Source organism: Mustela lutreola, chromosome 9 (assembly GCF_030435805.1).
Source record: "Mustela lutreola isolate mMusLut2 chromosome 9, mMusLut2.pri, whole genome shotgun sequence".
Lineage (NCBI taxonomy): Eukaryota > Metazoa > Chordata > Mammalia > Carnivora > Mustelidae > Mustela > Mustela lutreola.
The window spans coordinates 69,930,668-69,940,288 of record NC_081298.1 but is presented as its reverse complement, the minus strand read 5'-3'; the positions used below and the strand labels follow the sequence as shown (position 1 = coordinate 69,940,288).

General features: G+C 47.0%; 1 long non-coding RNA gene, 1 other non-coding gene and 1 pseudogene across 2 annotated transcripts; 2 read left to right on the top strand and 1 right to left on the bottom strand.

Moving 5' to 3' along the window:
• Window positions 1–243: 243 nt before the first annotated feature.
• LOC131808371 (H/ACA ribonucleoprotein complex subunit 1-like) lies at window positions 244–3,582 on the top strand (annotated as a pseudogene).
• A 3,558-nt stretch (window positions 3,583–7,140) lies between these two features.
• Window positions 7,141–9,236, bottom strand: LOC131808544 (uncharacterized). Its single transcript, XR_009344820.1, has 2 exons — window positions 7,861–9,236; window positions 7,141–7,321 (listed from the first exon to the last, which is right to left on the bottom strand). It is a non-coding gene; the product is annotated as an uncharacterized LOC131808544 (long non-coding RNA).
• TRNAI-UAU (transfer RNA isoleucine (anticodon UAU)) lies at window positions 8,231–8,323 on the top strand. Its single transcript is given in 2 exon segments — window positions 8,231–8,268; window positions 8,288–8,323. It is a non-coding gene; the product is annotated as a tRNA-Ile (tRNA).
• Window positions 9,237–9,621: the final 385 nt, after the last annotated feature.

Genomic DNA, 9,621 nt, shown 5'->3' with positions numbered 1-9,621 from the left:
TTTACTTTTAGGTCATCAGACGGTGTGCAGGTGCAGCCAGGGTGCCGCGCTTTCTTCAGATATGTCATGCGGATCCAAGGGTCTAGTCCCTTATTTATGATGTACATGTGTATAGCAGTGCCAAGAGGGTGGGGATTAGGATCCCCGTGTGTTCTGGTGTCCACGACAGTCACAGGTCATGGTCATTGATCCAGTATTATTGACAGTGCCCCTCTTGCTCTCAGAAACATCCCTGTTTGGAGGATGACTTACAGGATCATGTGCAAACTCTTGATGTATCTGAGGCAGTCTGGGTGTCAAGGGGCCACGATTCAGGGAGAAGAGAAGTGCCCTGAGGTAAGTGTGACACGAGGAGTGCAGTTCCTCCCTGATGAGTTGGCCCATAGGTAAGTGGGAGGGACAACGAGGAGGAAAAGCTGGGCAGAGAGTAGTACTTCTCAAGAGTAATATATGATTTAAAAAATACGTCTTTGGGTGGCTGGGTGGCTCAGTGGGTTAAAGCCTCTGCCTTCGGCTCGGGTGATGGTCCCAGGGTCCTGGGATCGAGCCCCACATCGGGCTCTCTGCTCTGTGGGGAGCCTGCTTCCTCCTCTCTCTGCCTGCCTCTCTGCCTAGTTGTGGTCTCTCTCTGTCAAATAAATAAATAAAATAAATTAAAAAATTAAAAAATTAAAAAATACTTCTGAGTCTAAAAGAGCATTTAAAAAAAAAGAGATTTTATTTATTTACGTGACAGACAGAGAGAGAGAGAGAGCACACAAGCAGGGGGAAACAACAGGCAGAGAGAGACAGGGAAGCAGTCTCTCTTGGAGCAGGGAGCCCAATTAGGGGCTCGATCCCAGGGCCCTGGAATCATGACCTGAGCTGAAGGCAGAGCTTAACTGACTGAGCCACCCAGGCATCTCTAAAAGAGCTTTTTAAATAAATTTATAATAAAAAGTCTAAGTAATATGAAAAGCACAGCATCATAGTTAAAATGGCAGCTATTTTTCTATCTTAATGGTACATAAAATAATGTATATTTCCCAGTTTAGGGATCTTAGAGTTGTTAAATATGGTATATTTGTTCTCATGTAGGAGTGTCTCTAAAGAACAGATTCTTAGAACCTGCTGGGTCAGAGGATAAGTGCATTGGACAGATTCTGCTGGCCTGTCTTAGAAACAAAGAACAACAGTGTCTGATTCCCCCACTCTTACGAGCATTGGGTGTTAGCAGTCTTTTAAGTTTCTCCTCATCTGATGGGGTCTTACCAGATCTTCATTTCGGCTTCAGTCCAGTGTGAAGGGATCTGTGTTTCCCCAAATTATCCTATCCTATCCTGAGTGTAGTCGGTTCAGTCCGCATCACATTTTCCTGGAGGTTAGGCCTTGGGACCCACACATCTTTCTCCTCCTTGAGGGAAAATAGAGGGTCATTTCTCCCACGTGGTGCTGGAGAGGACTGTGGACTAAATAGCATAGGAGGGGATTTCAGATGCTGCCTGATCCCGGGGGTTCTGAAAGGCATTCGAGGTGGTGCACCCTGTTACAGATGGCAGTGGTATCTTTCAAACTTCTAGTTTGAAAAAAGTAATGAAAGTAATTCTTCAGACAGCCTCTTGCTCTGTGAACATGGGATCCCTCTGGGAGCCTCCCATGCATTTCCCAGCACCCACAGTGGCACCCGGGTGTGTGCATAGGACTCAGGTTCTCCCCTGGATCCTCTGTGGGTTTTGATTACTCTATGGCAACTTTTTTTAGTCCTATACTGGTTAATATATGCTCACAACAGAATGCTGGCTAAAAATATAAAATGTGAAAAGTTTGCTGAAATAAAGCAAATGAAGACCGTAACATGAAAATTCTACACGATGACTTAAGATGATCTTCATTCAATAGGTGTGCAAATTGCCTTCAGCTGATCAAAATGTTTATCTGGCTAGTCCTGATATCTCTTCCATGTCAGATACCAAAGCCAAAAAAGAGAAAATAGAGAGGCCATTCTATCCAATATAGTCTTTCTTTATTAGAAATAAACATGAGCGAGATCCACTTCATATTATTTGCAGAATGATGTTTGCACAAAGCAGCCTGAACCCTTCTGTTTTATCTCATTGTTTGGACACAAAAACATGAAAGTAATAAAAATAGACCAGTTTTTTTTTTTTTTTTAAGGTGCAAAAAGCACAAATCCCAAGCATTCATTTAGAAAAGTGGTTTTTGTCTATTTTTTTTTTTAAGATTTTTATTTATCTATTTGATAGACAGAGAGAGATCACAAGAAGGCAGAGAGGCAGGGGGAAGCAGGCTCCCCGCTGAGCAGAGAGCCTGATGTGGGGCTTGATCCCAGGACCCTGAGATCATGACCTGAGCCGAAGGCAGAGGCTTAAACCACTGAGCCACCCAGGCGCCCCTGTCTATTTTTGATACTGTCAAGAGTCATTAAATTTCATACACTTTATCATACATTTGTCCCAATACCAAATATGATCAATGTTCTTTTTTAAAGATTTTATTTATTTATTTGACAGACAGAGATCACAAGTAGGCAGAGAGGCAGGCAGAGAGAGAGGAGAAAGCAGGCTCCTCATTGAGCAGAGAGCCGGATGCGGGGCTCGATCCCAGGACCCTGGGATCATGACCTGAGCTGAAGGCAGAGGCTTTAATCCACTGAGCTACCAAGGCGCCCCTGATCAATGTTCTTTTAAAAGTTATTTGTTAATAGCACTGTTGATGGGAATGCAAACTGGTGCAGCCACTCTGGAAAACAGTGTGGAAGTTCCTCAAGAAAATATTAAAAATAGAGAGGTGGCAGTGGCGGCCGAGGAGGATTTGGACGAGGAGGTGGCCGCGGAGGCTTTAACAAAGGCCAGGACCAAGGACCTCTGGAACATGTAGTTTTATTAGGAGAGTTCCTGCATCCCTGTGAAGATGACATAGTTTGTAAATGTACTGCAGATGAAAATAAGGTGCCTTCTTTCAATGCTCCAGTTTATTTAGAGAACAAAGAACAGATTGGTAAAGTGAATGAAATATTTGGACAACTTAGAGATTTTTATTTTTCTGTTAAATTGTCAGAAAATATGAAGGCATCTTCCTTTAAAAAACTGCAGAAATTTTATATACACCCATATAAACTGTTACCACTGCAGAGGTTTTTACCTCGACCTCCAGGTGAGAAGGGCCCTCCAAGAGGTGGTGGCAGGGGCGGTTGAGGAGGAGGAAGAGGCGGTGGTTTCAGAGGTGGAAGAGGAGGTGGAGGCTTCAGAGGAGGAAGGGGGGTGGTGGTTTCAGAGGGAGAGGACATTAAGTAGAACAGTTGGCAGAGAAACTTTCTACATGAACTACTTCTATGGATCAGAAACTTGTTTCTTGAGCAAGTCTTGAAGAACTGGTCGTTTTCTGACAGTGGAATTAAAATGTCAATGCCATGCAAAAATGAGTGCAACAGAATAGGTGATTTTGCTCTAAAAGAGTATGAACAAATGTTTTAATGTTTTGTACAATGCTTGGAACTCTGTGGGTGCTTAATAAACGGGCAGTTTCCATTTGAAGCATACTTGGAGTTTTTAAAATAAAATGTTTTATTTCTTTAAGTTGTAACAGAGCAGCTGTGTTTATTAAAACAGGGCTATTTTTGAAGCTAAAAGGTACAACTAAGCTTAAACTTAGTGGATTTCAGATAGAAAAAATTATTTGTTTACATATGTAATTGATCTTTAAAAAAGTAGGTTAGTGGAACAGTACTTTAATGTTTTTTATAAATTAACACCCCCTTTCAAAATCTTTGCCTTTTGTTTGTGAAAACAATACCTTTTATTGCATTTCACTTGTGTATGTAAGAGTTACTAAAGCATTTTCTTTAATTATGATTAATAATTGATTAGCAAATTTTTATTTTGATTATGAATCTATTAAAGTTGGAACAGCTCCGTTCACGTGAGAACTGAAGTTCAAGAAATTTCTGGAGACGTGTTCAGTTCTCATTCAACATAGAGGAATCTTGAAAGTTTTACTGAATGTTTTTGTTTTACATTTTAAAAGAAACTCTAAAGGTTTAAGATGTTATTTATCATTAAAAAAAAGATGTTATTCATTATATAAAAAAAGAAAATATTAAAAATAAAACTACCCTACGATTCAGCAATTCACCACTCCGTACTTACCCAAAGAAAACAAAAATACTAATTCAAAGGTTTACATGCACTCTGATGTTTATAGCAGCAATAACTACAATAGCTAAATTATGGAAACAGGGCGCCTGGGTGGCTCAGTGGGTTAAGCCACTGCCTTCGGCTCAGGTCATGATCTCAGGGTCTTGGGATAGAGTCCTGCATCAGGCTCTCTGCTCAGCAGGGAGCCTGCTTCCCTCTCTCTCTGTCTCTGCCTGCCTCTCCATCTACTTGTGATTTCTCTCTGTCAAATAAATAAATAAAATATTTAAATTATGGAAACAGCCCAAATGTCTATCAACTGATGAATGGATAAGGAAGATGCATGGTGTGTACAGACACACACACAAATATTACTCAGGCATAAACGAGAATGAAATTTTGCCATTTGCAATGACATGGCTGGAGCTAGAGAGTATTAGGCTAAGTGAAATAAGTCAGGCAGAGAAAGACAAATACCCACATGATTTCACTCATATGTGGAACTTAAGAAATAAAACAAATGAGCAAAGGGGAGGAAAAAAGGCGGGGGGGCAGAATCTTAACTACAGAGAACAAATTGATGGTTGCCAGAGGGGAGGCGGATGTGGGGATGGGTTAAAATAAGAGATGGGGTTTAAGGTTTGCACTTGCTTGATGAAAACCAGGTGTGGTATAGTGTTGAATCACTATCTTGTACACCTGAAACTAATATTACACTGTATTATGTTAACTAACTGGAATTTAAATAAAATTTAAAAAAATTTATTTGTTAACAAAGCACGATTTTCCCTTGCGTAAATAAAGTTAATGAAACATTCTGGACTACATGGTAAATGGAAATAGGTTGAGATTAGTCTTTATATTTTAGGCATTACTGGAGATTGTTTTAAAATTATACATATATCTAAAATAACTTTATTTTTAGAATTATTTACTTACTTTTTAAAAAAAGATTTTATTTATTTGATAGAGACACAGCAAGAGAGGGAGCACAAGCAGGGAGAGTGGGAGAGGGAGAGGCAAGCCTCTCACCAAGCAGGGAGCCCAATGCGGGGCTCAATCCCAGGACCCTGGGATCATGACCTGAGCCGAAGGCAGATGCTTAATGACTGAGCCACCCAGGAGCCCCAATAACTTTATTTTTAAAGTGACTTATACACATCATGAAAATTATTATGTGATTCAGTAATCTCAAGATGTTGGCAAGTATATACACGATGAAAAGAGTTCTCCAGGGGCTCCTGGGTGGCTCAGTGGGTTAAGCCGCTGCCTTCGGCTCCGGTCATGATCTCAGGGTCCTAGGATCGAGTCCTGCATCGGGCTCTCTGCTCCGCGGGGAGCCTGCTTCCCTCTCTCTCTCTGCCTGCCTCTCTGCCTACTTGTGATCTCTCTCTGTCAAATAAATAAATAAAATCTTTAAAAAAAAAAAGAAAAGAGTTCTCCAGTCAAGATAGGCGAGAGAGCTCTTATTTGGTCTCGATCCCTCAGATTATAGATGAAGAAGCTGACCTCCAGAGAGGGTAAGAGATTTACTTAAGGTCACACAACCAGGAAGAGTCACAGCTCAGACTCTTAATTCATGGCTCTTTAAAGGCAGTCCATATGAATTGATTGAAGGTCTTAGGAGACTTCTTGCTGGAAAATTCTCTCTGGTAGCAGAGGTTCTGACACTGTGCAACGCCTTCTCCCCCCCCCCCCCCCCCCAACATGTTCAGCATTGCCTTTAACCGGGTCCTTCCTTTTAGAGCCCTGTTTTCCTTGGGGACTAAGCTATTTTAGTTCTCCGTCTGTAGGGGATGCTGCCTTCCCCTCCCATGCAACCAGATGAGTTAATATCTCCACAACCAATGAAAGAGTAAATCCAGGATGGGAGGAGTGAGAGGGAAGTGGACCACCAGGGGCCAGCCTTGCTGCTCAGGGTTCACCAGGTGCGTTCTACCTGAGGGACTTGGAGGAAGAGCAGGCTCTGGAGATGCTACTGGATTTGAGACGACACTATATATAGGTCCACCATTTACTTTCTTGTTCATCAGGAAATAACCCCTTTCAATTTAAAATTTAAAAATTTGGGGGGCCTGGCGAACTCCGTTGGTGTAGCATGCAAGTCTTGATCTCATGCTTTGAGTTCAAGCCTCACACTGGGTGTAGAGATTACTCAAAAATAAGATCTTAAAGAAAAATCAAACCTTTAAAAATAAACATAAAAATTTTAAAAAGTATTACCATCTCAGAGAAACCATGTGATGACATTAGCAGCCTGTTCCAACTTATTTGTTTTAAAGTCTCATTCTCTGCTGCCCTCGAAGTACCCTGCACTTGGCCACGCATGCTCCAGGGAGCCCCAATCCTGGCGTGCTTGATGGGACCTTGCAGGGGTGTGTTGACCGTCCCCTTTTCTGAGTTCTTGCTCTGGGCTTATGTCTCTTACAGTTCAAAACTATCTGGAGAGTCTCACTTATTTCTTTTTCTGGGTGGATAACCCAGTAGGCACAGGGCACTGAGCTTCCTAAAAACACCATCTTTGGGAGCCCCCCTGCCTTCCTGCTACTGTCTCCTCATTGCCTGATCAGTCTAATCAATTCTGCTTTTATTTCAAGGCTTTATACAATCCTGCTGCTTGATACTGTCACCGTAACGCAATCTGTTACTTTGAGCAGTCACCATCAAAGTGACCACATACAGGACATTTTTTTCTGCCTCCCATCACTTGCTCATAGTTGTTCCCCCAAACTATTATCATATTGTTCTGTTGTTCGCTCTCCTGGCTCTGGTCAACCAAACGGTGACCAACAGACGTAGGGAAGCCCAGGAGCCTATGGAGAGAGGCAACCTGGAGGAAGACACTCAGTGTGGTGGGTAATTTGTGGAGTGGCCTGCAGCTAACCTTCCCTGGAGAGGCAGGTTCTGGGTGGTTACCAAGTGGGTACAGTAGGCACAGTGCCTAGAGCCCCCCAGAATGTTCACATTTTAAATTCTTCATAATCAGAAGAAAAAGTAAGTACGATAGTCATGTTGTCCCAATAAATCCAGCCTGGATTATATCTTTATTTTGCAGGAATAAAATACCATTAATTTTCTTTTCTTCTTCTTCTTCTTCTTTTTTTTAATGGAGGAGGGGGTCCACGAAGACAAAAGTGCCTGGGGCACCGGACAGTTACAATTTGGCCCAAAGTAGAGTGTGACATTGCCTGGTTTAAAAAAAAAAAAAAAAGAAAAGAAAAGAAAGAAAAAGAAAAAAAGAAAAAGAAATGGATATCCAGATATTTGTATGAAACTTCTTGATTTTAAATACCAGGAACTAGTTTTTTTAAAATTAAGCCAAACAAACATGTTGTGGCCCAACAAAACACGCGGGCTTAGCCGGCACTTTCTCGAAGGCCCGCGGCTTGACATGACTTCGGGGCCATGCCTTGTGCCTGCGCTCAGGACCGACGAGGGGCCCTCCGGGCTCCGATGCTGAAGTCCCCGCCCTGTCCGGTCCCGGAGGCCCGGCCGGGGGAGGCCACCCTCGGTCCGCCTCCGGCCCCGGGCGCCGCCTGGCTGCTCCACTGGACGGCTCCGCGGACATCTAGAGCGGCGCTGGGAGTCTAGGCCCGGGCCTCTCGCTCGCTGGTCACGCGGGGCGCGGGCAGGGGGCGGCCGCCGGCCAAGTGCGGCCGGTGAGCCGAGGCCAGCCCGCTCTGCCCCACCGCTCGGCCCCACCCCTCGGCCCGCGTCACCACCGCACCGAGGCCCACCTGCCGTCCGCCGCCCGCCCGACTCCTCGCGCTTCCGGCTCCCCAGACGAAACTCCCGAAGGACGCCGAACGCGGCGGCCGAGGCTCCTCCTCCCGCGCTGCTTGGGGAGGCGGGCTGCGCTCTTCTCAACGCCCCAGCGACCAGCCCATCACGGCCCTGCCAACCGGCCCTTCATCCCCGGGCGAGACCCTCGCAGGACGCCCCGCTCAGTCTTCCGGGGGTCGCGGGGCAGAGGCAGGCGACGCGGGGCCGGGATCCAGTCCCGCAGAGCCCGGAACCGCCAGTGCGCATGCTCCTCCGAAGCCCGCACCGGGCCTGGGTGAACCCTGATAGAGCCATCGCGAGGCCGGCTAAGCGGAGCTCCAGTGGCGCAATCGGTTAGCGCGCGGTACTTATACAGCAGTACATGCAGAGCAATGCCGAGGTTGTGAGTTCGAGCCTCACCTGGAGCACGACCCTTTTGGACATCCGCGGCCCCCTTTTATCTCCTTACCAAAGGAACCGGTTAGTCTCTCTTTAGCGTTCTCAGTTCCTGTCGCTGACTGCCTGCCTGCGCTTGTCGCTCCGCCGCTGGCAGGAAGCAGCTCGCCCCGGAGCTTCTTACCCGCTGTGCAAGCTACTTGTTGCACCCAGCCACTCGAATCCGGACCTCTTCATAAGGCTTCCGCTACTTCTCTTCCCAGGCCTTTCCTTTACCCGCATCCAGTCCCCGGCCACAAGTACCCGCTAGGTAGAAGAGAGATCCCGGCGCGCCGCACCGGTGGAGGGGCGCCGCCTGGGCTTAGACGTCGAAAACCTACCCGGTGTGCCCCAGCTCCCGGAGCCGGGACGAGGTCTGGCTTCCCGTCCACGGCCCCTAGCCCAGAGCCGCGTGGGGCGTGGCGCGGCGCAGCGCTCTGTAGGTGGCGGGTCGCCAGCCGGACGACCACTCCGGGGAGTTGCGGCCAAGGGGCTCAGCGCAGGGCGAAAGTGGAGCAGCTGCTCCCCTCCGTCCGAACTGCGGACACCCTGACACCGCGGGCCCTTCTCCCCTCTCCAGGCACACTGGCCTCCCTGGGCCGACGCACAGAGTTTGGGAAATGTGCGCGGGGCGTTTTCCTCTCCCCATCTTGCGCCTCCTCTCCCCGGGGTCGGTGTGCGGTGGTGCCAGTCGCCAGTAGACCCGGGAGCAGACGTTTTCTAGTGATGCCGAGTGGCGGCTGTCCTTTCACGCATGCCACAAATGCCAGGTTCAGAAGTCCTCCCGGGGCGAGGAGTAGGGGTGGGGGTTGTGGGGGGCAGGAAATCTGGTTTTTGCAGCCAGCACGGGAACACTTCTCTGAAGCGTGGGGGCTGCTTTGCCATGGGGGTGGATGGGTGCCCCACATCCCCAGGAGCTGTGGGCGGAGCAGGAAACAAGTTTAGTCAGGCGAGAGTCGTCCCCAACGCGTTGTCCACGAAGAGTGGTTTCTGCTGGTTTTTTTTGGACAGGGTGGTAGTAAAACCCTGGGATAGAATCTACCTGGAGCGCTGAGAAGCAAGATCTGGAAGGATTAGAGAAAGTGGAACCCCAGACCCAGACTGAGGTTGGAGAGCCTCAAGCCCACCCACCGAAGTGGAAGTCTGCCCTCCTCACCTAACCCGAGGCCAGGCCCTCCCCCAGTTAGAGCCTTTTGCTCACAGGCCCATACTCAGTGGATGCTGAGAAATCTAGCTCAGGCCTGGAGACAAGTGTCTATCCATTAAAATAATAATAGTAATAATAGTAAAG